Raw genomic sequence first — 27,992 nt, 5'->3', positions numbered from 1 at the left:
TTTCTAAAAAATAACCGGGGTACAGTAACATCGGGGACCCTGTGGGATACTCTGAAAGCTTTCTTAAGGGGCCTTATGATCCAATCAATAGCAAAAATAAACAGAAAATCTAGGGAACAGGAGGTACAAATAGGGAGAGAAGTGTTAGAGGCTGAAAGAGATTTTATTAGTGACCCCACGCAGGGCAAAGAAAAAATCTGGTTAGATAAACAAGAAGAACTTAGGTTATTAACCCTAAAGAAAGCAGAGATTCAGCATATGTTCCAACGCCAAGCCTCCTTCGCGGAAGGGGAAAGCGTGGGAAAAATGTTGGCACAACTGGTGAAGAATAACTCGGGTCCTTCCTCAATCTCGGCGATTAGGATATCTGAGGGAAAGGTTATAACAGAAACGGGGAGTATTTGCCAAGCATTTGAAGGATATTATAAAAACCTATATACTGCACAAAAAGTGGGGATGGATGAGCAAATGGAAGCATTTTTAGGTCAATTAGAGATACCATGTTTGAAACAAGAAGAAAGAGAGGAACTGGAAGCCCCAATAACTTTGAAAGAACTTCAGGAAGCAGTTGCGAGTATGCCAAATCAGAAATCGCCTGGGCCGGATGGACTACCGATTGAAGTCTATAAAAACTTTGGCGAGATACTGATTCCTGAACTCCTGGAGATGTTAAGAGGAGCATATGGGGAGGGTAAATTGCCTCCATCAATGATGGAGGCGGTTATAACCCTGTTGTACAAAGAAGGGAAGGACGCCTTAGATGTTGCAGCGTATAGGCCAATCTCTCTCCTGTGTACCGATACAAAGATACTGGCCAAGGTATTAGCGACTAGGCTTAATAGAGTCATAGCAAGATTGGTCCATATGGACCAAACAGGGTTTATAGCCAACAGGTCAACGAGTATAAATATTAGAAGAGCCTTTTTGAATTTGCAGGTCCCAATGGATAACGATACTCCGGGTGCAGTGGTGGCACTGGATGTAAGGAAAGCATTCGATAGCGTAGAATGGGGATATATATGGAAAGTTTTGGAGAAATTTGGCCTGGGTCCCTCCTTTATAGGATGGATTAGGATGCTATATGACAAACCTAGTGCGAGACTAAAAATTAATAATGAGTTATCCGGGAAAATAGAGTTGGGGAGAGGGACGAGGCAGGGGTGCCCATTATCACCCCTGCTCTTTGCATTGGCCATAGAGCCCCTGGCATGTGCAATTAGAGCAAACCGGGATATTGTCGGTTTTGTAAGAAAAACTGGAGAGGAAAAAATCTCACTTTATGCAGACGATATCCTATTGTTCTTAGGGGATATGAGATACTCACTACCAAGGGCAATGGGACTGGTGCAAGGGTTTGGAGGCTTCACTGGGCTGGAGATAAATTGGGAAAAATCGGAATGTCTCCCTTTGGACCCAATTGGTCAGCAAACGGCCCTGGGAACCCCCCAAATGCCAATAGTGGATAAGTTGAAATATCTGGGAGTAACCTTGTCAAGGGATCCTAAGCAATATATAAGTCATAACTTAGTCCCATTATTGGCTAAGTTTAAACAAAAAATTGCTATATGGAAACGAATGCCTCTCTCGGTCGCTGGCAGATGCAATCTGATAAAAATGATATGGATGCCCCAACTTTTATACATATTACACAATGCCCCAATATGGATTAACAAAAGCTGGTTTGATAAAATCGAGATGCTGTTTAGGGAGCTAATATGGAGGGGAGGACAGGCTAGATTGAGATTGCGGATGCTTCAGCTACCGGGAGAGGAAGGAGGATTTGCGGTCCCTTATCCGGAGTGCTATTTTTGGGCGTCCCAACTACAACAGCTAGGGGGGATCGATGAGAAGAACGGAGGAACCCCAAATGGGAGATTAGTATTAACAGGCTCCCCACATAGTACCCTGATTGAGACCCTGGAAGCGGACTCATTCCAGTGTAGATGCCCTACAGTAAAAATGATGTTAAAGCTATGGGGTACAGTTAAAAAAAAAATGGGATATAGTGAAATAACAAAGTATACGCCTCTATGGAACAATAAGAAGCTACAGGAAATATGGCGGGTTGGAAAAATTGCAGATTGGGAAAAATGTGGCATTGTAAGGCTAAGCCATCTATATGGCGGCAGGGGTATTAAATCCTTCGACCAGCTGCAAAGAGAATTTAAGATATCACAAAATTCATTCTATGCCTATATACAAGTGAGGCATGCTTTAAGGACCCAGTTTGGAAACCTGTTATTAACATGGGAGGAAATGCCCTTGCTATACCCAGTAGCACAAGCAGGACCCACTAAAGGATTAATATCTAAATTCTATGCCCAGCTGGGTGAACAGATTAATAGTGAGAGGAAAGGGAGGGTTGAGAAAGGGAAATGGGAGCAAGACCTAGGTAATATAACACGAGTACAGTGGAAAAATATCCTAGCGGCATGCCCAAAGGTCTCGGTCTCTCCTCCTCAGAGGATTTCCCATTTAATGGTAATTAATAGAGCATACTATACTCCCCAGAAATTATTTAAATTTGGTAAGAGAACAGATGACTTTTGCCCCAGGTGTGGGGGGTCAGGGAATTTAATGCACATGCTTTGGAAATGTCCCAAATTATTTAGATACTGGGAAGGAGTGGTAAAGATAATAAGTAGGGTCTTTGGGACGGTAATAGAGTTAAATCCCATAGTGTGCATTTTAGGTTACAGAGAGGAGGAAGTAGAAAAGAAGGGAACAACAACGGCAATCCTAAGATGTTTATTTCAAGCTAGAAGGATGATAGCTAGGAGATGGCAATCAAAGCTACCCCCTACAGTAGAGGATTGGACAAGGGCGGTAAATGACTATCTATGTAAGGAGAGGGCAGTATATGCAAAACGAAATAACCTAAAGGAGTTTAATAGGAACTGGCGAGAGTGGATAGAAGTGATGCATACCCCAGTTTAAACCATGATAGGAAAGGGAAGAGGGGAGGGGGAGGGGGGATGGGTAATGGGAAGGAGTAGGGTAGGGTACATTAAAGGTTCGGGAATCATTATAACACAATTATGCTATACTGTAGGATAAAAGCACCAATATATATATAAGAGGGGAGGGGAGGGGGGGCGGGGTTGATAGAAAGGATGGGAGGGAGGGGTGGGGTTATAACAATAGGAAAAACGTAGGAATTGCAAAAATAGTGATGGTAGGAGAAGGGGGGATATGGTACTGTTGAGATAATGTGCTTTTTTTTTTTTTGCTAATTGTATGTGATGTATGGATGTATCTTCATGTCCCCCTTCCCTTCCTAGAACTCTAAAACTCAGATCTCGGAAGGGAAGAAAGAGGTATTTGAACCCTGGTAATGTTATTTTAAAATGTGGTCTGTATAAATGTGAAAATTTAATAAAGATTAATAATTAAAAAAAAAAAAAAAATGACTGATGGTGATAAATAGAATCCACCTGTGTGTAATCAAGTCTCTGTATAAATGCACCTGCTCTGTGATAGTCTCGGGGTTCTGTTGAAAGCGCAGAGAGCATCATGAAGACCAAGGAACACACCAGGCAGGTCCGTAATACTGTTGTGGAGAAGTTTAAAGCCGGATTTGGATACAAAAAGATTTCCCAAGCTTTAAACATCCCAAGGAGCACTGTGCAAGCGATCATTTTGAAATGGAAGGAGTATCAGACCACTGCAAATCTACCAAGACCTGGCCGTCCCTCTAAACTTTCAGCTCAGACAAGGAGAAGACTGATCAGAGATGCAGCCAAGAGGCCCATGATCACTCTGGATGAACTGCAGAGAACTACAGCTGAGGTGGGAGAGTCTGTCCATAGGACAACAATCAGTCGTACACTGCACAAATCTGGCCTTTATGGAAGAGTGGCAAGAAGAAAGCCATTTCTCAAAGATATCCATAAAAAGTCTCGTCTAAAGTTTGCCACAAGCCACCTGGGAGACACACCAAACATGTGGAAGAAGGTGCTCTGGTCAGATCAAACCAAAATCAAACTTTTTGCCTACAATGCAAAACGATATGTTTGGCGTAAAAGCAACACAGCTCATCACCCTCAACACACCATCCCCACTGTCAAACATGGTGGTGGCAGCATCATGGTTTGGGCCTGCTTTTCTTCAGCAGGGACAGGGAAGATAGTTAAAATTGAGGGGAAGATGGATGCAGCCAAATACAGGACCATTCTGGATGAAAACCTGTTGGAGTCTGCAAAAGACCTGAAACTGGGATGGAGATTTATCTTCCAACAAGACAATTATCCCAAACATACAGCAAAATCTACAAAGGAATGGTTCACAAATAAACGTATCCAGGTGTTAGAATGGCCAAGTCAAAGTCCAAACCTGAATCCATTCGAGAATCTGTGGAAAGAGCTGAAAACTGCTGTTCACAAACGCTCTCCATCTAACCTCACTGAGCTCGAGCTGTTTTGCAAAGAATGGGCAAGAATTTCAGACTCTCGATGTGCAAAACTGATAGAGACATACCCCAAGCGACTTGCAGCTGTAATCGCAGCAAAAGGTGGCTCTACAAAGTATTAACGCAAGGGGGCCGAATAATTTTGCACGCCCCACTTTTCATTTTTTTATTAGTTAAAAAAGTTTCAAAAATCCAATAGATTTCGTTCCACTTCACAATTGTGTCCCACTTGTTGGTGATTCTTCACATAAAATAAAAAATGTATATCTTTATGTTTGAAGCCTGAAATGTGGCAAAAATGTTGAAAAGTTCAAGGGGGCCGAATACTTTTGCAAGGCACTGTATATTGAAGATTAATATTTAAACACCCCAGAGGAATATAATTATACAGCCGAGAGGTAAAAAAGATATATTCATATTAATCTAGGGATAAAACTATTATATCCCTTAAAACAGGGGTGTCCAAACTTTTTTCAAAGAGGGCCAGATTTAATGAAGTGGACATGCGTGAGGGCCGACCATTTTGCCTCACATTCTTTGAACCATTAAAATTTGGTCTAGGTGTGTTCATTTGAGCACAAATTCACTCACCATTGCCAGGAATGCGCCCACCATTGCCAGGAATGCACCTATCATTGCCAGGAATGCACCCACCATTGCCAGGAATGCACTCACCATTGCCAGGAATGCACCTACCATTGCTAGGAATACGCCCACCATTGCCAGGAATGCACCCGCCATTGCCAGGAATGCACCCAACATTGCCAGGAATTCACCCACCATTGCCAGGAATGCACCCACTATTGCCAGGCACTCACCCACCATTACGAAGCAAACACAAGAAAGATTGTGCTACGGACCCAATTCGTGTATTTATGGTATGAGCAGCCTCTACTTAATTTGCCGCCCTGTATGGGTGGAAATAATTGTATGAAAGAAGGGGAAATAGATCTGGCGCTATACTCTTAAATGAAATAATTAATACCAATAAACTGAAACAAATAGTGAAAGAATGGTGAAAAAATATATATAAAAAATTATCAGCACGCTGGTAAATAATGAGCTAATCTTATGAAACATAAAATATAAAATATAAAGCCCAACAGTATCATATAAAAAGCCCAAAAGGACTGTGCTTATTCTAAGCGCCTAGACCACTCTAGGTGCCATATATCAGGTGCTTAGTATACTAGTGTCCCTAGAAAAAATTTGCATAAAAGCTATGCGTGGATACAATAATAAAAGTGCAAGCCAAACCACATTTCCCTGAAGGTTCTATCAGAATGTGGCTCTTAATTCAACACTTAATTCCAATCACTTTCTGGGTCATGTATAGTTTGATCATTACCATAAAATATTCCATATTACTCTGAAATATAACTTAAAATAAGATTTTTTTTTTTTTGGAGGCGCCTTTCAGGGCTCAAAATTTCAAGTCCTGAGCTACTAATCATGCCTTAAGAGTTACATGCCACCAGTTGCCCAAACCAACCTCTACCCCTGCTGCCCCTAATTCTGCCAATAAATACACCCTCATAAACTCATTAAAATTATGTTGTTAAATGTTTTATGCAGAATTAAGTTACAAAAATAAATATTAACAACAACAACTTTAACAATATTAACATAAAGCATATCAGTACCCATCAGTGCAGACTCATCAGTGCAGCCTATCAGTGCAACCTCATCAGTGTTCATCAGTGCAGCCTTATCAGTGATCATTAGTGTCACCTCATCAGTGGCCATCAGTGCAACCTCATCAGTGGCCATCAGTGCAGCCTCATCAGTGGTCATCAGTGTAGCCTATTAGTGACCATCAGTGCAGCATATCAGTACAGCCCCATCAGTGCCCCTCAGTGCAGCATATCAGTGCTACCTTATCGGAGCAGCCTCAACAGTGGCCATCATTGCCACCTCATCAGTGCAGCCCCATCATTGGTCATCAATGCATCCCTTTTAGTGCCCATCAGGGCAGCATATCAGTGCAAATCAGTGCAGCATATCATTGCTGCCTTATCAGTGCAGATATCAGTGGCCATTAGTGCCACCTAATCAGTGCAGCCTTACGAATGCCCATCAATGCAGCATATCTGTGCCCACTAATGCAGTCTATCAGTGCCCTACAGTGCAGCTTCATCAATACCCATCAGTGCAGCCTATCACTGGCCATCAGTTCAGCCTTATCAGTGCTTATCAGTGCCCATCAATGCAGCCTATCAGTGCCCATAAGTGCAGCCTCATCACTGCCCATCAATGCAGCCTATCAGTGCCCATAAGTGCAGCCTCATCACTGCCCATCAATGCAGCCTATCAGTGCCCAACAGTTCAGCGTCATCAGTGCCCATCAATGCAGCCTATCAATACTCCTAAGTGCAGCCTCATCAGTGCCCATCAATGCAGCAGAGATCACAGGCAGCAAATCGGGAGAATTGCTGGCCGGATCATATACAGTGGGGAGCTCCTGCTATGACACAGCTTGTATATGAAACACCATCCGCTGTCAAACAAAGTCCCGCCTCCTGGACTGGCATTATGTCTATCATAGAAGCCAGTCCGGGAGGCAGGACTTTGTTTGATAGTGACCGGTGTTTCTTATAGAAGTTGTGTCACAACACGAAATCTCCGCTCTGTGTGATCCGGCCAGAAATCCTCCTGACAGTTTCCTGCCTGATTGCTTCTGGCAGAAGCAGTGAGTGCAGACTTTTTTTACAGGGCTTCAGATGACCTGTAAAAAAATCTGCACCGCTTCTGTCAGAAACAATCAGACAGGAAACTGTTGGCCCAGTCTGTCCCTGCTCCACACTTGCTCTTACCCATTTCCACTCGCCAAATGCGAGCAGTGGAAATTTTGAGGGCTGATATATCGATCAATTAAATAATCAATATTGCTATTTTAATTAATTGTTCAAACTTCCTGACAGTACACAAAACTAATGATAAATGGTAGAGGCTTTCATATTCATATTGAGAAATCTCAGCAAAGACTACATCCAAATGGGAGTATAGTGGTCTTAAAGAATCACCAATCCTATGAAATTGTTTGCACTGAAGTGAACTGCATTCATAAACTCATAGCCCTTGTACACACGGTTGGAGATTCCATCAGAATGTGTCCGATCGGAGCGTTTTGTCGGATATTCCGACTGTGTGTGGTCTGCATTGGACTGTTTCCGTCGGAATATCCGTCGGACCAAATTTTCCAACTTGCCGGAAATATCTTCCGACAAACTGCTCCGATCAGACATACTCCGATCATGTGTAGCCTACTCCGACGGACAAGGTGCCACGCATGCTCACATTCAAATTCCGACACAGAAGCGCTTGTTCAGGTAAAACTACTGCTCATAATCGATATAGCACATTCGTCACGCTGCAATGTTAAAAATTCTTCCATGAAGCGCATTTTCTTGTTCTTTACAATGCTGCAAGAAGGAACTTCTTTTGATGCTCATAGTCACACACACTTCTCCCAAACGTATTTCCTGACTCTTTTTTACTCATTTCGGCAATACAATTTTTGTTTTCATCACATCTACACAATTTTATATTTTGTTTATTCTTTTTTGGATGCATTTTTTTTCCCTAAACATCTCCTTTTCTGACAGTTTGCTAATTTCTCCATTTTTTGTGGTGTTTTTTGTGTGGAAACTTACCACAACATCATTATTGTATTTTTTATATTTTCTTTTTCTTTTTTAATCTACAGGAGGTTGTTTAGTGTTGGTACCCCTTGTTATTCATGTCACTTTGTTTTTTTTAAATGTACCTGCCTGCTCTCAAATAAACTGGCCTTTTGGAAGGAAAGCACATACGCAAGTATTTCTTCAAACAAAAAATACCTTTATTTCGGTGTCAGTAACAGATAAAGAGGGAGGCAGCGATGTCGAAACTGGGGAGATTAGCGAAGGCTTTGGCCCCCAGGGCACACATCAACTTTTTCAACGCAAAAATTGGTGGCCTGAGGAGTACATGTCTGAGGGAGAGAAGTCTGGTCCTGAAGTCCATGAAACCCGGAACAGCAGCAGATGACATCTATGTTCCCAGGCTGTGGTACTACAACAGGCTGCATCTTCTGTCAGACCAGACTGAACCCAGGTCATCACTCTCTGGTCTTCCTTCCACGCTTCCTTCCAGGCTGTGGCTGTGGTGCTGGAGGTGTGGCAGAAGGAGGAGGAGGAGCAGGGGCATGGGCCAAACCACACAAGTGTGTTTCTTGTGTCATTTGGCCCAACAGACCCTTGTTGAGGGTGTGTATAATAACCTCCTCACACAAGAGCTGTTGCCCCTGCTCCATTTTATCAAGCTTGCACGCAACCAAGGCGGCAAAGGCCTCTTGGTAGGTGGGTTTTGCTTGGAGGGCCGCAGAAGCCTCACCAATCAGCCTCAGGGCCGACTCCTCCACATTCCCCCCCTTTCTCGCCCTTTTGCGTGGAAGGCGGAGGGGAGGGACCTGGCATTCAGTGAGGCTCCTTTGCTTGCCCACCGCCTGGCTGCCGCTTACCCCGCCTCCTCCTGGCTGCCACATTCCACACCCTCCTGTTCCTGGCTGAGGTCTTCCTGTGTATGAAAAAGGGACATAGTTTTAGTTTTTGGTTCATCAAACACACACAATTTTCACATCAACACTGTTGCAAATTGTTAACCAATAGAAAAGAATATTATTCTGTGGCCATCATTTTTCTTTCTTGTCCCAAAGGTTTTGGCCACTACTGTCTATTGATATGTGAAACACTTTCTAAACTCAGCTCAATTAGTGAGCAAAAATCAAGTTAACATCATTCATTTATACTCCCAAAATATGTACAACAATACTATACCTGGCTCAAGCTGGGCTCCCCCAGTTCTTCCTGAGTGGAAGGCCCAGGTTGGGCGTCGGAAGACTCAGCAGGGGTGGAATGTAGCATAGGACGCGTGGAAGGAAGAGTAGAGAGTGATTCTCTGACCTCAGCCTGGTCTGACAGAAACTGCATCCTGTCATAATACCACAGGGTGGGGACGTAAACGTCATCTGCTGCAGCTCCAGATTGCATGGACTTCAGCACCTTGGTCCTCTCCCTTAGATATGTACTCCTGAGGCCACCAATTTTCTTTTTTAAATAGTTAACGTCTGCCCTGGGGACCACCGGCTCCACAAACTCAACCAGTTTCAATATTGCTGCCTGCCTCTTTTGTCTGTTACTATATTGAGGGTGTGTTGGTTGCCACAGGCAGGGCATGTCTCTGTATTTATTAATGAACAGAGGGAGGAAGCTATGATCGTTGAAGCCGTCCATAATGTCTGCAAGACACAACACGAGACAAATCCTAATGTCAGGCTAAACTCCACTAATGCAGGCCTCAATCTAGAAGCAGTATAGCCTAGTGATGTACCAAGTTCAAAATTTTACCTTTGTTTGCACGTTCTTCGCCTCAGCTTCTCCCTCTGTTCACAGATCGTACGGATGACACACGTGTGTTGCGTTTTATATACAGTGCGCATGCGTGAAACTCAGCCCGCCCCTGACGTTCTTTCTAGACTATTCCCCGCCCCTTCGCTTTCGGCGCAGTGGAAAGAGCACATGGCGGAGAGAATGCAGGTGCGCACTAGTAATAGTTCCACTAACGAGGAGGAGGGTGAGGAAAGCCCGGAGCATGAAACGTTCCAATACAGGAAGAGAAGATTTAAGGCCTCAAATATGTCTTTTGGAGAGATGTTGGAGATGGTGGACATATTGAACAGGACCGACTATGATGGGAAGTATGGAACTTACCCAAACTCAAATATCAGAAAGGCCAAGATCATGACTAAAGTTGTGAAGAGTCTTCAAGAATTTTGGGGTACGCCGATCCATGGATCAACTGAGAAAACGCTGGTCAGACCTGAAACTGAGGGAGCACGAGCAGTACATAAGGATCAAGCGTGTTCTTGAAAAAAGTAAATAGTTGTCGTGTGTTCATATGATTATTCTTGCTTGCATACTGCTCCATGTGCTTTGATTTCATATTGTGCATTTTAAAATGGCCACTTTCAAGTTCATGGTTTCATTCGTTCGTAAGAAACATCAATCTGCAGGTAAGTATTCCAGCTTAACAAAGTGTCCACAATAATGTTCTCACCTTGGAACTCGGCCAAAAAACTCAATTGTACAACACTTCCAAGCAATGTTTCATATTCCTATTTCTGCCCTCTGTGTACTAATTATTCTTTTTTTACATTCTCATAGGGGAGAGAAGACTCTGAAAGTATGAGGACACCAGGGACCACACCCCTCCCAAAGAAGGGCAAATTTGAAAACCAGAAGCAGAGGAGCAGGAGGAGGAGGAGGAGGAAGGAGAGATCGTTGAGGTTGGGCAAATTGTCACCAAAACAGGTGAGTGTTCGAGAACACAGCTTCCGGTAAGCTCATCAATGTATCTCACCATATTTTTATTACATGGTGTGTTTTTTTGCTTTGTTTTGTAGGTGATGTGGAAGAAGATTCCCGTTTTACCAGTGAAAGTGCCCAGATCCTGATTGGGGAGATAATGGGGTGCAATCGGGATTTGGAAAATATACAGCAAAACATCAATGATGTGAAAAATAAAATGAAGAACATCATTGATGTTTTGGGGAGAGTGTGAACCAGCCCAAACTAGCTAGGATTTTATTTTTTTCGATTTTAAACCACAACTTTTGTATTTTTTGAAAATCCAAATTTGGAAGATGCACAGAGTGTGTAAACATGCGCTATCTTCCATCATGGGGGATCAATGTACGTGTTTTGTATAAAGTGGCTGAGATGAAGGGGTTGCAGCCCCAAAACATGTACATTGATCCCCCATGATGGGAGATAGCACATGTTGAGACACTGTGTGCATCTTCCAAATTTGGATTTTCCAGGGGTGGCACCCCATGTGATGAAGGCAATATCAGCCCAGTTTGTACATACTCATGTCTGATATTGTCTTCACTTTTCAAAGTTGAACTTTGTAAGTTCCTGTGTTCTGTATGCTACGCTTTGATACATGCCTGTTTACACAAAAACAACAAGTACACAAAAATTAGCTGAAAGACTGTTTTTGATACACACAATTTCTTGGTTTGTTTTTAAAACCCTTTTTTAAATGTACATGTGAATGTGCTTGGATTAAAAAGTTAAATTTTCAGCAATGTGTGGCTTCCTTTTTCATTGTGCCAAAGATGTATTTTGAGTTAAATTTTATATTGCGGTGAGAATGGGTGTTATTTACTAAAGGAAACTCCACTTTGCACTCCAAGTGCAGTTTCAGGTGCACTTTTGCAGTGCACTTGTAGTGCATAGTGGACGTGCCTTTAGTAAAAAGCACCCACAGTGATGTGTTAATTTGGACAATCATGCCATTTTCCTGCCATGGTGCTGAAAATTAGCACGATTTTGGTCAGTAATGCACTACATACAATAGTTACCAAAAACAAGGTGTGTGTGTAGCAGACCCACAACATAATAAGATTATCTGAAGAAGAGACTGTCCCCTCATCTCGCTCTGAACTTGGGTTTGCACTGTTGGTGAAAAAGGCACAACAATAAAAACCTAAATTTACCTAGGAGACACCTAAAACCAAGCCAAGCAGTAAATGAAGGAGTTTCAAAGAAAAATGTATTGAGAAAATGCCTCTCAGACATTGTCTGGCATATCAATGGCCCCCCTACCCACAAAGAAGTCCATGTATTGTGTTCTAACCTCACGGGCGCTTTGGGGGGGGCAAGCCAGGATGAGCAGGTTCAAGGCCCGTGAGGTTATCATCATTTTCAAGCAAGTCTGCTTCTTGTTGGCCAACTGAGACCGCATAGTTCACAGAAACTTTTTTAAGAAAATTGCGAAGAACACAGCACACCAGCACTATGTGATTCAGTTTGTATTCCGCCATGTGGTTAGGCGTAAGAAAAAGGCGGAACCGGCTGGCCAGTATACCAAAGGTGTTCTCCACCACTCTTCGGGCTCTGGACAGGCAGAAATGAAAAATCCTCTGGTCTGGGGTGAGGGTCCTCATCGGGAAAGGCCGCATCAGATGGTTCGCCAGGGCAAACGCCTCATCCGCGACGAAGACGAACGGGAGTCCTTCCTGATTCTCCTCTGGGGGTGGCAAGCCCAGACTGCCACTCCAGAGACGCCAGTAGAACTCCGTCTGTGCAAACACTCCACCATCCGACATTCATCCATTTTGCCCCACGTCCACATACAAAAACTCATATGTCGCAGACACCACCGCCAACATCACGATACTATGAAACCTCTTATAGTTATAATAGTACGACCCCGAGTTGGGTGGTTGGACGATGCGGATGTGCTTCCCATCTATTGCTCCTCCACAATTGGGAAAGTCCCAACGACTGACAAAGTGGGAGGCCACAGTCTGCCATTCCTGTGGCGTTGAAGGACACTGTGGAGTGAAACAAGAACCAAAATTAGTAATTTAAATAATCAACATTGCAAGCAGATTAGACACCAACATTTTTGGCCAAGATTAGGATAACATTTTTGGAACGGAGTATTTAAAGCCTAAAGTATAAGGTCCCCTTATGAGAGTCGGCTCGTCAGAATGGACAACAGAAAGCACCGATAAACAGCAATGCCTGAAAGAACGAACTGAATAGCAGAAGCAAGCAGACAATAAGAAATGCAAATCAAAGTGTACTATACCAAGATATAGTCCACAATGAGAAACAAATACTGACTGCACGCACTGATTATCAGATACGCAAAGACAAGCACACACCGAAGAGCAGTAGCGATCTGAATCACAAATCTGAAAAGCGCAAATCGTCTCTCACCAAACTTCTACTAACACGCGATAAACACGAGATCAGCAGAAGGAGCCCAAAGGGTGCCAGACGTGGTGCTGAACTTCCCTTTTGTAGGCCCGTCGTACACGGCTTACTTCACCGCGTTCTTGGCAACCGGAAATTCCGACAACTTGGTCCGACCGTGTGTATGCAACATCACTTCCGGACCTCGTCCAGAATGAATCCGTCGGACTAACGGATTTGGTTATCTGAATCTCCGACCATGTGTACAAGGGCATAGAGTGAAGATGTGTTATGTTATAGGAAACTTCAAAAGTGTTAATGGTGCATTAGTAGTACCCTGAAAAATGTACCTTTTTACTTGAGCTGATTGTAGCCATATTGATGCACTTCCAACAAAAAGAATTGAGTACTTTCCCAGAAGATTTGGAGAGATTTCACTACTGGGCTATTCACTATTCTCCTGTGCAGAACAAGGCATGATAACTCATGGGAAAAGATCAGCTGCTGAGAGACCATGGTCAATGATGGTGACTATTCCTTTGCCCTTTGTCTGCCATTTTTGGACACAGCTTCCAGGGTTCAGTTCCTATTTAAGAATGATTACATGCAGTACTTTTGGGTGTAGCTAAACATATTTTAAACCACGTGAATACATAGTATAGTGCATCTGCATCAAAAACCTCTCTGTTATTAATGAATGCTCAAAAAGCATGTGTTAATGTGCATCAAAAGCTCTTCAGCCTGCATCATAATGCATGAAAATGGTTTTAGCATGCATTCCAATTGGCTTTTTAAAAAGTATCTACACCTAAACAACTTGAACAAATATTTAGTTGTGTGTACACTTTGCCTATTTTCAGTCCACTCCAGTTGAGTGATGCTGCAGCTCTGTGTCCCCTCTGTCATTTAGTGGTGGCTGCAGTGGAGTGGGGGGAGTGTCGGCAATGGCTGGAACATGTCATTGCTCCCATAATTCTCACCCATTGTCAAAAATTCCCTCCTCTTCCTTTTTTCTTTTTTCATAATTTGTATTGTATATTTATCAGTGCGGAGGAGTTGATATACAGTATCTCACAAAAGTGAGTACACCCCTCACATTTTTGTAAATATTTTATTATGTGGCAACACTGAAGAAATGACACTTTGCTACAATGTAAAGTAGTGAGTGTACAGCTTGTATAACAGTGTAAATTTGCTGTCCCTTCAAAATAACACGCAGCCATTAATGTCTAAACCACTGGCAACAAAAGTGAGTACACAACTGTGGCATTTTCACCCTTTCCTACATGCTCCCAGTTTTGCCTACAAAAGCCACACTGGCAGACAGCGCTCTTGGCATGTTCCAATGTCACTGAAATGAAACTATGATGTGTGGTTGTTGCTAAAATATATACTGTATATGTTTATAGTAGTACATACAAAGAGCTAACATCGTGTGGATGTCAATCCAGAGAGATAAAACATTAAAAAGATGTAATTGTGTTTTTATGTAAAAAAATATGTAATTCTATTTTAATCATAGTGAAGCGTATTATTTTGTAAGCATTTAGTTCTGTTTAAATGTAAAGGATTTCACCCTAAAACACATGTTCGTGGGTTCAGCCACTGCCACAGTAAAAAAACTAAATCTTTCACCACCTTTGTCAAAAAATTCACTTGCATATTGTGTCTGCTCATTCTTTCTGTAGGAATTGTAGAAAGTTAAACTATCTCAGCATGAAAACAAAAAAAAAGGATTTAAGAAAATCTTTCAGCAAAAGAGACTCATTAGGCTGAATATAGTCATGGGGGAGGACAACAACACATGGTGAGAGGAGTTCTTATGAGTTCTAATGTTCTCCAATGTTCTTGTAATCAGATGTCCGATTAGAGTTTGAAAATCTAATTTGGGAATTTTCCGTAGCCAGTGTATACAGTACTGCAGATAGTTGAGATTTACAGAACATCCAGTTTCTTACAAAAAAATGTTATGATGACATTAGTTAAATGTCAGAATGATTGTTTTTTTTGTTTTGTACAGCCAAAGGGTTCTGATCGGTAAACCTAAGCTGTGGTATGAAATGTTTATGAAGTGTTATATTATATAGGTAAGGTTTCAGTCCTGACTGCAGCATCTGGCTTCTCCTCCATGCTTAATGAACTCTGAAGATACATGTACTAAGTGTAAAATAAAATATGGACAAGAGGAGAATATATTCTGCAAAAGCGAGTGAAGTAATAGGTGTAGGAATACAGATAGTTGGCAAACTATAACCGTAGACATGCACTGTCTCTTCTGCCTTAAAGGGGAGGTCCAATCTAAAAAAAAAATGCATAAAAAGGCAGCAAAAAATAAAATAAAAAATGTCACTTACCAGAAATGGCTGTTGCTAGGCAAATTGTCCTAATCTGCCTCTTCCTATTCTGCAGTGATCTTCTGTCTTCTCCTCCTCCCGTTGTCTTCTTGGGAATGGGGCACGGTGTGTTGTGGAAACTGTGTGTCCCACAACAAAGCGCGCCCCATTCGCATTCGCAGTAGGAAACGGGCAGTGAAGCCGCAAGACTCCACTCCCTGCTTCCCTCACTTTGAATGGCAGCGCCGGGACCCAAGAGCCGAGGGACAGGTCGGCCTTTGGCGGCCGACATCGCGGGCACCCTAGAAAGGTAAGTGCCTATTAAAAAAAAAAAAATTCCGCTGGCTCACCCCTTTAAAATGCCTCTACCTGCCTGCTTGTTGTCCTCTCCAGCTCTGTAAATTGAGCTGCGTATGTACAGCTCAGCTTACAGTTCAAGGCAGGTCTCTGAGTGCCGGGATGACTAGCTCCTGTGCATGCTCTGGAGTGACATCATTCCACGCTGGCCAATGAAGAGGCCTGAAGACCGGCAATGATGATTTGCTTAGTACCGTAACTAATAGCATTCAAAAATCACATGTTGGCTGTTACCAGTAGGTTGAAAGGTCATGGGTTGCTATGGATTACTGCTCTCTGCACATCCCCGTTGCATGATTTAATGAATATGTATTAAACATTTTTTGGATATATTGGAATCTTTTGATTAGCTTTAAAGCGAGACTTCAGTAATTTTTTCAACTTTCCATCTATTAAAACCTCTGCCCTTGTTGTTTTAACTTTGGATAGTATAACATTTTTTTTCTGCCAGTAAAAACCTTATACAGCCCACTTCCTGTTTCTTGTCTGGTAAAAATCCTAGGCTTATGAAATCATGCACGACTCCCTCTAGCACTCTTGTGAGAGTTTGCCAGGAAGGAAGGGCGGGTGAGTCATAAGAGGGCCAATGAGACCTGCAGTGCTGGTGGTGTGTGTAAATCTAGGAAGTGAACAGGCAACGGCTTCAGCTGCCCACAGTTAAAATGGATGCAGCCAGACTCAGTGCAGGGAGATTTCTGCAGCATATTTGGCAAGTACAGAATCACAGTATATATAAAATTGTATGCAAAGTGGTTGAAGGGAAGCTTCAGAAACATGTTTTTATTACAAATTATGTGAGCAGACTGCAGTTTCTCTTTTAAGAAGTTGCAAAGCTGGCCCCAATGGTTTATTCTATTTTTCCAAATTTCTTATGGTTCTAATATCTTCTAGGTTTAGGTTGAATGGTACAAAAAAAGAAAATATCTTACAAAAAAACTTACTGGTTGTACAGTCAGAATCTTATTCATTACGGTGGGAAGCAGAACTTGGTGCAACTTGGAGTGAGCAAGAGAAAGAGAAAATGTTGAAATTAGCAGACGGAACAGCAATAGATATAAAGACAGTAGAAACAAATTATAAATGTCTGTCAAGAAGGTTAATAACACTTGTCAAAGCATACAAATATCAAAAGGAGAAAACACCTCTTTGTTAGAGAGGGTGTGGGAAAAGAGGAACAATGACACATATATGGTGGGAGTGTTTGAAATCACGGGAGTAGATATGCCTAAAAATCCAGAAAACTATTTATTACATAATACCAAACTTACAGGAAAATAATATAAGAGAACGATAATACCACATCTAATAAATGCAGCATAACACCTGATCCCAAAACATTGGAAAGCCCAACGCTAAGAGAATGGGTTCAACGTGTAGAATTTATATATAACATGTGTAGCACCCTCTACCTTTAGGTAGGTGCTAGACTAGTGGGTTTTTGTTTATACTGCCAGTGCAGGTAAATTTAGGCAGACTTATCTGTGAGCTAGCCCTGCTTGTTTTTGATCTGGGGGCAGGGGAATGGTTTAGTGTAGTAGCAGGTGACTGACTTGTGCCTTAGCTCTTAGGTACCTCCTCTGTTTCCAGTGAGAATGCTCTGGAAAAGAGTCAGGGCAGAGTGCTGGAGTGACATGGGGTGTATTTGGGAGCCCTGACCATTCCCCAGGGGGCAGGCCTCCTATATATACCCATGGTCAGCCTGTTGTGGGAGGAGATGTCGGGTGGAAGAACTGTAATGATGGCGTGTTAGGCTGTGGTGGCCCTCAAGGGACCCCCTTTCTGGGGGGCTGAACTCAGGCCTGGAGCTTGGGAGCTGGGAGGGAGCATCTCTCCACATCATTGAGAGGTGTCCTGGAACAGGATCAGGAACAAGACAGTTGGGAGCACTGCCAGGTAAGTCATTCAGCAAGTCATTCAGAAGGGATCCATGCTGGGGTCAGTAAGTGAGAAGCACAGTGAGAAGCTCTGGGAGACATGGTAGGATTGGATGTAGAGTCAAGTCGAGTCGTTGCAGCCACGAGGGCTGGCAGGATTTGCAGGCGGGAGCAGTAGTCCACCAAGGATCAGTTAGAACAATTATCTTCTTCATCCAAAATGGTTGCTACTAGGAAAATGTTAGGACTTGACAGGAATCTGGAACTGGACAGTAAGGAAAGCAAGTGATCTCAAGTAGTGTGCTGGAGGAGATGTGAAGTAGCAGAGACTACACCGCTAAATTTTGGAGGTCCCACCGAGATCCGCCATCATGGTTAACCTGCTGGCCGTTGCCCCAGCAATGCACAAGGAGGCCTGTTCCCTGCCAATCCTTGTTGGGAATTGGTCAGGGCTCCCTATGCTTGTCCCGTTGCATAGAGGATTCAACTCAGGGAAAAGGTTTTTGCCATTGTCAATAGCAACCATCCAGGATTGTCAATATTGTTGTTCCTTCTACCCAGCTACCCCAACCAGTACTGGGCAGACACTTGTACCTATCCTGTAATTCAGTGACTGTAAAATATGTGCCATCACCCGTGGCAACCACGGTGGGCAATCTTGCCCATGAATTACAAATATGTTCAATGCTCTTCATGGCATGGACATTTACCACTGGATTACAGGAAACTTGAAATTTACTCCAAACTCCTGCGTGAAAACAGTAAAGTGTGTGTATGAATGTGTGTTATGCTGCTGGATGTCATATGAAATCCAGTCAGAAATACTGGACCACTTCCCGGCCGTCATTCTGCTATAGGCTGGACAGGAAGTGGTTAAGGAATGTGGGATGGGGAAGGCAAGGGGAGGGGGGATAGGGGAAAACTATATTTTTATGGATGAGAATTTTGAACAAAGTATTTTATATTTTGTATAATGTGAAATGTAATACATTTTAAAATACAAAAAATAATCTTACACATCATTTTCAATTATTGGAAATTATAAAGTTTATTGCTTTATAATGCTGAAAGTGCCTATTTAAAAAAGCAAACAAGCCAGCTTTCTAGAGCGTGCCAACATCCAAAATAGACAGAAGAAAAGGTTATCTCAAATGGAAACCCATGTGAAACCCAGTAGAGGTGCACATAAAAGGCACAACATGAGACATCTACACAAGTGGTTTCTATAAAAACTCTGTTTATTTAACAAGTCATTAAAAAGTATTAGGCCTCATGCACACTGGACATTATAATAACATTATAAAAACAAAACTAAAAATTCCATGCTTAGGTATGAATTAAGCTGCAGCCTCCCTGAATAAAGAATCACAAGTGGTGTCCAAAAAATAGGTAATCAGAATAAGGGACGTTGGCGCTGCTTACAACGAGTATTTAAATAATATGTGGAAAGGAAAGACAGATTCTGGTGGTAGGGGACTCAATTCTTAGGAGGACAGAGAGGCCAATCTGTAACAACAACCTGAAGTGCCAAACTGTATGTTGTCTGCCGGGCACTCGGGTTCGGCACATCACGGATCTGGTGGACAGATTACTGGGAGGGGCTGGGGAAGACCCAGCTGTCATGGTGCACGTTGGCACCAATGACAAAGTCAGAGGCAGATGGAGTGTCCTAAAGAATGATTTTAGGGACTTAGGAGCTAAATTGAGGAAATGGACCTCCAAGGTAGTATTCTCAGGAATACTACCAGTACATCGAGCCACACCAGAAAGGAAGAGGGAGATTAGGGAAGTAAACAAGTGGCTCAAAAGCTGGTGTAGTAAGGAGGGGTTTGGGTTCCTGGAGGACTTGGACGACTTCTCAGTTGATAACCGGTACCATAGAAGGGACAGACTGCACCTAAATCAGGAGGGTGCAGATCAGCTGGGATTAAGGATGGCCAAAAAGTTAGAGGGGTTTTTAAACTAGGCGATGGGGGGGAGGGTTCAGAGATAGAGATAGTCAGCGAGGAGCATATTCCAGAGGGTAATATTAGGGGCATTAGTGGTAGGGTAACCAAAGCACATAAACCCAAGGTAAATATAGTAGCAAGTCCCAGTTGTAATCTTGGAACACCCAAGAGGATAGTATGTGACCGGTCAAAATATATTAATACATTAAAATGTTTGTTCACCAATGCCAGAAGTCTGCCAAGCAAAATCGGCGAGTTGGAAGCTCTGGTGCATCAGGAGAGCTATGATGTAATCGGTATTGCTGAAACTTCATTCCTCACATGACTGGGCTATTAATATTCCTGGCTATGCACTCTTTCGGAAAGACAGAGTAAAAAGGAAAGGTGGAGGGGTCTGTCTGTATGTGAGAAGTGATCTCAAAGCGAGTGAGAAAGAGGACCTTATGGACGGAGAGTGTGATGAGTCTGAGGCATTATGGTTGGAACTGCATACAGATGTGCGTAGTTCAAAGTTAATCATTGGAGTTTGTTATAGACCACCCAATGTTAATTAGGAGGTGGAGACTCAGCTCCTTGCACAGATAGAAAGGGCTGCAAGGGCTGGGACAGTGATAATAATGGGGGATTTTAACTACCCAGAAATTGACTGGGGTAATGGCACTGCTGGGACAGTTAAAGGGCAAAAATTTGTAAACCTATTACAGGACAATTTTATGGTCCAGTTTATTGAAGCCCTAACTAGGAATGATGCTCTGTTGGACCTGGTAATCTCAAACCATGCAGAACATATTACTAATATTCAGATAAAGGAACATCTGGGTAGCAGTGACCATAACATGATTTCATTTGATGTTAGCTGTAAGCAAAAATCACATACGGAAAAGATAAAAACACTTAATTTCAAGAGAGAAAATTTTCCAAGGATGAGGGCTGCTCTCCAGGACTTAGGCTGGGAGAGAACATTGGCACCAATGGGCACAGAACAGAAATGGGAATTCTTCAAAAAGACTGTTTGTGATCTCACGGCAAAGTATATTCCCATGGGCAATAAGTTTAAAAGGTTAAAAATAAAACCGATTTGGCTCACGGCCAAAGTTAAAAAAGCAATAAACTATAGAAAAAGAGCTTTTAAAAAATATAAAAATGAAGGAACGCTAGTGTCATTTAAATGTTACAAGGAATATAACAGAATATGTAAAAAGGAAATCAAGGATGCAAAAATTCAAAATGAAAGACAGATTGCAAAAGATAGTAGGACAAACCCCAAGAAATTCTTCAAATATATTAATAGTAAAAAGGTTAAGTCTGAGCATGTAGGCCCTTTGCAAAATAATCTGGAGTGGGTGACTGGGGACAAAGAGAAGGCTAACTTATTAAATACTTTTTTTCAGCTCTGTGTATACAAAAGAGCATGGGGGAGCTCATATCCATAATGGGGGTGGTACTGACGCAGCCCCAAATCCACAATGGCTCAAAAGTGATATGGTCCAGAAATATTTGGACAGAATAAAGGTGGATAAAGCACCTGGACCTGATGGCATCCACCCACGGATCCTAAAAGAATTGAGCTCTGTAATTTCAAAGCCATTGTATCTAATTTTTAGGGACTCATTAATGACAGGAATAGTACCACTGGATTGGCGCAGGGCCAATGTGGTGCCTATATTTAAAAAGGGAACAAAGTCTTTACCAAGTAATTATAGACCCGTTAGTTTAACTTCTATAGTTGGGAAGATACTGGAGGGATTAATAAAGGACCACATAGACGAGTTCTTTCAGGAAAAAAATATTTTGAGCAACAGACAGCATGGATTCATGAAAGACAGAAGTTGTCAGACAAACCTGATTTCTTTTTATGAGGTGGTAAGTAAAACCTTGGACAGAGGGGTGGCGGTGGACTTGATATTTTTGGATTTTGCAAAAGCGTTCGATACAGTTACGCACACACGGCTCATGTGTAAGGTAAAGTCTACAGGTTTGGAAATATCAGTTTGTAAATGGATAGAAAATGGCTAAAAGACAGAATTCAGAGAGTCGTGGTTAATGATTCTTACTCTGAATGGTCTAAGGCAGGGGTCTCAAACTGGTGGCCCTCCAGCTGTTGTGAAACAACAAGTCCCATGAGGCATTGCAAGGACGACAGCTACAAGCATGACTCCCACAGGCAGAGGCATGATGGGACTTGTAGTTTTGCAACAGCTGGAGGGCCACCAGTTTGAGACCCCTGGTCTAAGGTTATCAGTGGTGTACCCCAAGGTTCAGTGCTGGGACCCTTACTTTTTAATATCTTTATAAATGATATTGGGTCTGGGATCAAAAGTAACATTTCCGTGTTTGCAGATGACACCAAGCTATGCAGTGGAATAACGTCCTTACACGATGTCTCCGATTTACAAGCCGACCTCAATGCTCTGTCTACTTGGGCGACTATGTGGCAGATGAGGTTTAATGTTGATAAATGTAAAGTTATGCACTTGGGGGCTAAGAATATGCATGCATCATACATGCTAGGGGGAGTGCAACTGGGGGAATCCATAGTGGAGAAGGATCTGGGTGTTTTGGTAGATCATAAGCTCAATAATAGCATGCAATGCCAAGCTGCGGTTTCCAAAGCGAGCAAAGTCCTTTCCTGTATTAAGAGAGGTATGTACTCCAGAGAGAGAAATATAATTTTGCCCCTGTTCAAATCATTAGTAAGACCTCATCTGGAATATGCAGCTCAGTTTTGGGCACCAGTTCTCAAAAAGGATATCGGTGAACTGGAGAAAGTGCAGAGAAGGGCAACCAAATGATAAGACATGGAGGAACTCAGCTATGAGGAAAGATTAGAGGAATTGAATTTATTCACTCTTGATAAGAGGAGATTAAGTTGGGATATGATCAACATGTACAAATATATAAGGGGTCCATATAGGGAACTCGGTGTCGAGTTATTCACTTTACAGTCAACAAAGAGGACAAGGGGGCACTCTTTACGTCTAGAGGAAAAGAGATTTCATCTCCAAATACGGAAAGGTTTCTTCACAGTAAGAGCTATGAAAATGTGGAATAGACTCCCTGCAGAGGTGGTTCTGGCCAGCTCAGTGGATTGCTTTAAGAAAGGCCTGGATTATTTCCTAAGTGTACATAATATAACTGAGTACTAACATTTATAGGTAAAGTTGATCCGGGGAAAATCCGATTGCCTCTCGGGGGATCAGGAAGGAATTTTTTCCCCTGCTTTAGCAAATTGGATCATGCTCTGCTGTTTTTTTTTTTGCCTTCCTCTGGATCAACTGTGGGTATATGGGCTGGTATGATATTTATTATATATATTTATTTTTTGTGGTTGAACTGGATGGACTTGTGTCTTTTTTCAACCTGACTAACTATGTAACTATGTAACTATGTGTGTGTTAACCAACTGTGATAATTTTAAAAAATTTATATGTAACAATATACGTGAATGTGTTGTCTATATGGGACAATGAAAGTAAATGTGTGATTCCCAGACAGTGTAAGTATTAAATCCTACTACCAAGACAGATATATGATGATGAAAAAAAACTCCACATCCGAATGCATATTATCACAATGTGACTAATTACTACTTACCAAGTGATATTAATATATCAGGAGGATACTATGTAACAAAAGTGCATAAATATACTGCTTGTTTACAAATAAATCAAGTGAAAAAAACTGAATTAAGTATATAACAATAGTGAATATTCAGTCCATTTGTATAGCAAAAAAATCTTTCAGTATCAAGTGTCCATAATCCCATAAAAGTGACATGTGCTGGTATCCATGTGATTATTATTATTCACGATTTATATAGCGCCAACAGTTTACGCAGCACTTTACAATGTATAGGGGGGACAACATAATTATAGTACAATACAAAAGGTACAGGAGGGCCCTGCTCGTAGAGCTTACATTCTAAAGGGAGGGGGTGGTGGTACAAAAGGTAATAGCTGCAGAGAATGATTTGATGGGGGTGGCTCGAGTCAGTTAGGTGGGTGTGGGATAGGCTTCCCTGAATAAATGAGTTTTCAGGGAACTCCTAAAGGTGGACAGGGTAGGTAGTTGCATGTGATGCAAGAGTATATCAACAAATGATATGGACACTTGATACTGAGAGATTTTTGATACTGAGAGATTTTTTGTTATACAAAAGGACTGAATATTCACTATTATATATGCTGCAGGAGCAGCAGAGCATCTTAGGACATGTAGTCCCCAACACAGGCGGCCCCATATTAATCCCTGGGGGCTGAACTACATATATATATATATATATATATATATATATATACATATATATATATATATATATAGCAGAGAATCTAGATAATAAAATGGCGATTGTTGCAATATTTTATGTCACACGGTATTTGTGCAGCAGTGTTTTAAACGCAACTTTTTGGGAAAAGGGAAACTGACATGAAAGGGACATGAATGAAAAAAAAATGAAACAGTTAGCCCAATTTTTTTGTATAATGTGAAAGATGATGTTACGCCGAGTAAATAGATACCAAACATTTCACGCTTTATAATTGCACGCACTCGTGGAATGGTGACAAACTACGGTACCTAAAAATCTCCTTATTGCTCTCGCTCTGATGATCATGGCGATACCTCACATGTGTGATTTGAACACCGTTTACATATGTGGGCGTGACTTCCATATGTGTTTTCTTTGCTGCACAAGCTTGTGGGGACGGAAGCGCTTTAAAAAATGTTTTTCTTATTTATTTTTAGATTATTAAATTGTGTTTAGAAAAAAAAAATTTTTTTGAACGCTTTTATTGCTGTCACAAGGAATGTAAACATCTCTTGTGACAGTAATAGGTGGTGACAGGTACTCTTTATGGAGGGATCGGGGGTCTAAAAGACCCCCGATCCTTCCTCTGCACTTCAAAGTATTCAGATCACAATTTTCGGCGATTCTGAATACTGTATATTTTTTTTAAACCAGCGTCATTGGCAGCCGAGTAAACAGGAAGTGACGTTGTGAAGTTGCTTCTGTGTTTACAATCAGGAGACTGGAACAAAGCCATTTCCGGCTTTGTTCCAGTCTGTCACTAGACGTCGATCGGATCCCCTCCCGCTCCTCTGGGATAACAGCCGCTTTTAGCTGCATCGGTTGTTATCCCTGGAAAGCCAATCGCCCGCTCTAAACAACGGTACCAAGATGATGCCTGCAGTTGCAGGCATCATCCCGGTATAACCCCCGAAAGCCGAGGCCGCACATCTGTGTACGATCGGCGGGAAGGGGATAAAATATTTACAAAAATGTGAGGGGTGTACTCACTTTTGTTAGATACTGTATAACTGAGTGCACTAAGGGATAAATAAATGGTTGCTGTTATGTATTATTTTCCATGTGTAATACACACTACAATGATCTTTTGCCCTAGCTTGTTCAGTGAACTGTTGAGTATGTTTAGATGACATTATTTATTTAAATTTGATTACACATTGCTATAGCGTCTCTAAAATCTATGCCAGTTACTGGCTTTGTGGAAGAGTTGATATTGCGAGAGAAGCAGTAAGACCCAAGTGGAAGGGAAAACTGTTTGTCTGTATTCTGGTCCGTCGGACCAAATACGACGCAAGGGATGCTACAGGCTACTGGTTATTGAACTTACTTTTTTTAGTTCCGTCTTACGTCATAACGTTCAAAACAAACGGACTTTCGAACGGACATAGTCCGTTCGTGTGTGGGCAAGTCCATTCGTTTTGGGAGGTCCATCGGAACGTTTTGTTTCAGAAAGTCAGTTGGGAAGACCGTGGGACCTAGTCTGCCGGAAAGTCCGCTCGTGTGTACGTGGCATTACTTGCACTATTGAATTTTTTGCAAAAACTGAGATTTTTTTTTGATCTTCAAAATTCAGGAAAGATTGAGGCAGAGACATTCCTCCCTAAAATCAACCGAGGCCTCAGCTTTATCTGCATAAGCAATTGTCTGGTTATCTTCTTCAGAAGATGCTTAGGGCCATGTCAGACTAGACTATCTGGTCGCTGGCAGCAACAGGATTACTAATTAGAACATATTTTCCTATGGCAGCCTTCTTCTTCTTGTCAAAATGCCAGCAAGGGAGCAATGCTGTAGATGCCGATGAATCGTTTTTCTGCTCTCCTAGGTAAGTTGTGGCCAAAGACAGGATAGCTAGTTTTGTGCCACTACAACAAAAAAACCCTGCAAAAATGGTCTCAAAAAACAACTCATAAAAACGTACAAGAATGGGTAATTACTAGAAACAAAACAATCCACCCAATAAATAATAAAACATAGTCAATGAAAAAGACACCCCAGGTCCACATATGAACACTGTGTCAAAGCCAAAATGATACAAAAAGCTCCAGTGCTGATTGCCTATCCTGATATGCTACAGGGTTGTGGATAATATAATGAGGCCTAGCTGCACTCAAAGAAATTATATACATAAAATTATAGAAAAGCATGCATATAACATCCATGATGAATATACTGTATAGTAACGTAATGAGAAACCTGCTCCCACCCCTATCCTGAGTCCTATAATGTCTGCAGATGTTTATGCCACTATAGATGTTTATAGTGCCCTTAGCCTAGCATCCCCCCCCCAGGTTGGTTCCCCCGCACCTCCCCCCAGTTAGCCATCCGGCTGCAACACATACCCTGGGCTCCAAAACGACCGACTTCCCCTGCGTCTCCCCTCCTCGTGTCTCCTCCTCCCGGCGGCCAGCATAGCTTTTCTGTTCGGCCAATTGGGAAACGGGTCTCAGGCCCACTTCCTGATTAGCCAGGAAGAAAATTAGTGCGACACTAGCGATTATTCATTCGCTAGTGTCACACAACTGGGCAGGCTTTGAACACAGTGCTCTGCGCTCACCCTATTTTGAAGTCTATAAAAGCCCCATTGAAATACGTGAATCTGGTACCCTGCATGTAAATTAGGAGTCGGATAGATGGGCCGCCACTGTCAAGTAATGGTTGGTATGCAGTGGCTTCTAGTGCTCGATATTGTGGAGGGTGGCACTTGCACTATACTCCACCGGCACTCGCTTGATCGGCACTCACTTGATCAGCACCATTCGCACCCTCCACCCCTACAATGCGATTGTTTCGGAATGCGTTGATCAACTTGCACATCCCCCCGGCGCATGATCCATGGCTTTACTTTATACGGCAGTGTTGCGGTACAGGATAGCGAGCTGAATCCCAGGTAGGGCTCCAGGAAGAGGCTGTTGTTGACGGGGCCATTGCTTCCTCCAGGATGAACAGGAAGTGGGTCCTGAGATTCGATTACCCGAGAGTCCTAAGACTCCCTGGTGAATCAGGTCTCAGAACCCGCTTCCTGATTGGCCAGGAGGAGTAGCAGGAAGACATTAGCGAATATTAATTTGCTAATGTCACACAGCTAGGTGAGCTCAGGGCACAGTGCTCTGCTCCCCAAGCCCACCCTTTTTTGAAGCCAATTAGAGCTTTGGGCTCCAATCATTTGCTTAAAAAAAAACATTGAAATCCATGTGTCCGGCGCCACCGCATGTAGATTAGGACCGGGCGCATGGATTAGGGGGGCAGTGCCCTTGTGCCCCTAATGAGCGGCCGTCACTGCTGGTATGGCTGGGGAAAAATCTAACGAGAGCAAATTGAAATGCATTAAATTCATTGGAGGACATCAGAAACATCAGGGGTCTCATTACAGAGAACCTGTCACCAAAACAAAGTATCACATAGGGGAATTTGTGTCCCCTATGTGATGAGAAGAAAAGTTAAAGCTACACCCCAGCACTTAAAACCCCCTCAAAAAAAAATTAAGGCCGTCCACCCCCAGATGTACAAATATAAATGCACCTGTTGGGGGTGCCTACGCATGAAAATATTTTTACGCTACACATGTTACATATCAGCATTCACACTGGAGTGAGAGCAATAACTCTAGGCCCATTATTCACAGTTAACGCTAGACTGATTGGGCTTTTAAACATTGTCTATGAAAAACATAGTGTGCTGAAGTTTGTCGCCCTTTCTCAGACGCACACACAATTTTAAGGCTTCATATGCTGGGTATCTATTTACTCGGTACAACCTCATCTTTTATAATATATATATATATATATATATATATATATATATATATATATATATATATATATATATATATATACAGTGTATATATATATATATATATATATATATATATAGAGAGAGAGAGAGAGAGAGAGAGAGGGAGAGAGATAGTATAGTACATAGTACAGCATATATATATATATTTATTTATTTATGTGCCTAAAATTCACTTAAATTCACTTAATTCGGGTTCTTCTAAAATGCACCATTTTTACATTGTGGT

The sequence above is a fragment of the Lithobates pipiens genome, unplaced genomic scaffold, assembly GCF_037356315.1.
Source record: "Lithobates pipiens isolate NorthernLeopardFrog02 unplaced genomic scaffold, aLitPip1_a1.2 Scaffold_1, whole genome shotgun sequence".
Classification (NCBI taxonomy): Eukaryota; Metazoa; Chordata; class Amphibia; order Anura; family Ranidae; genus Lithobates; species Lithobates pipiens.
The sequence above is the reverse complement of the archived record's forward strand: the minus strand, read 5'-3'. Positions refer to the sequence as shown.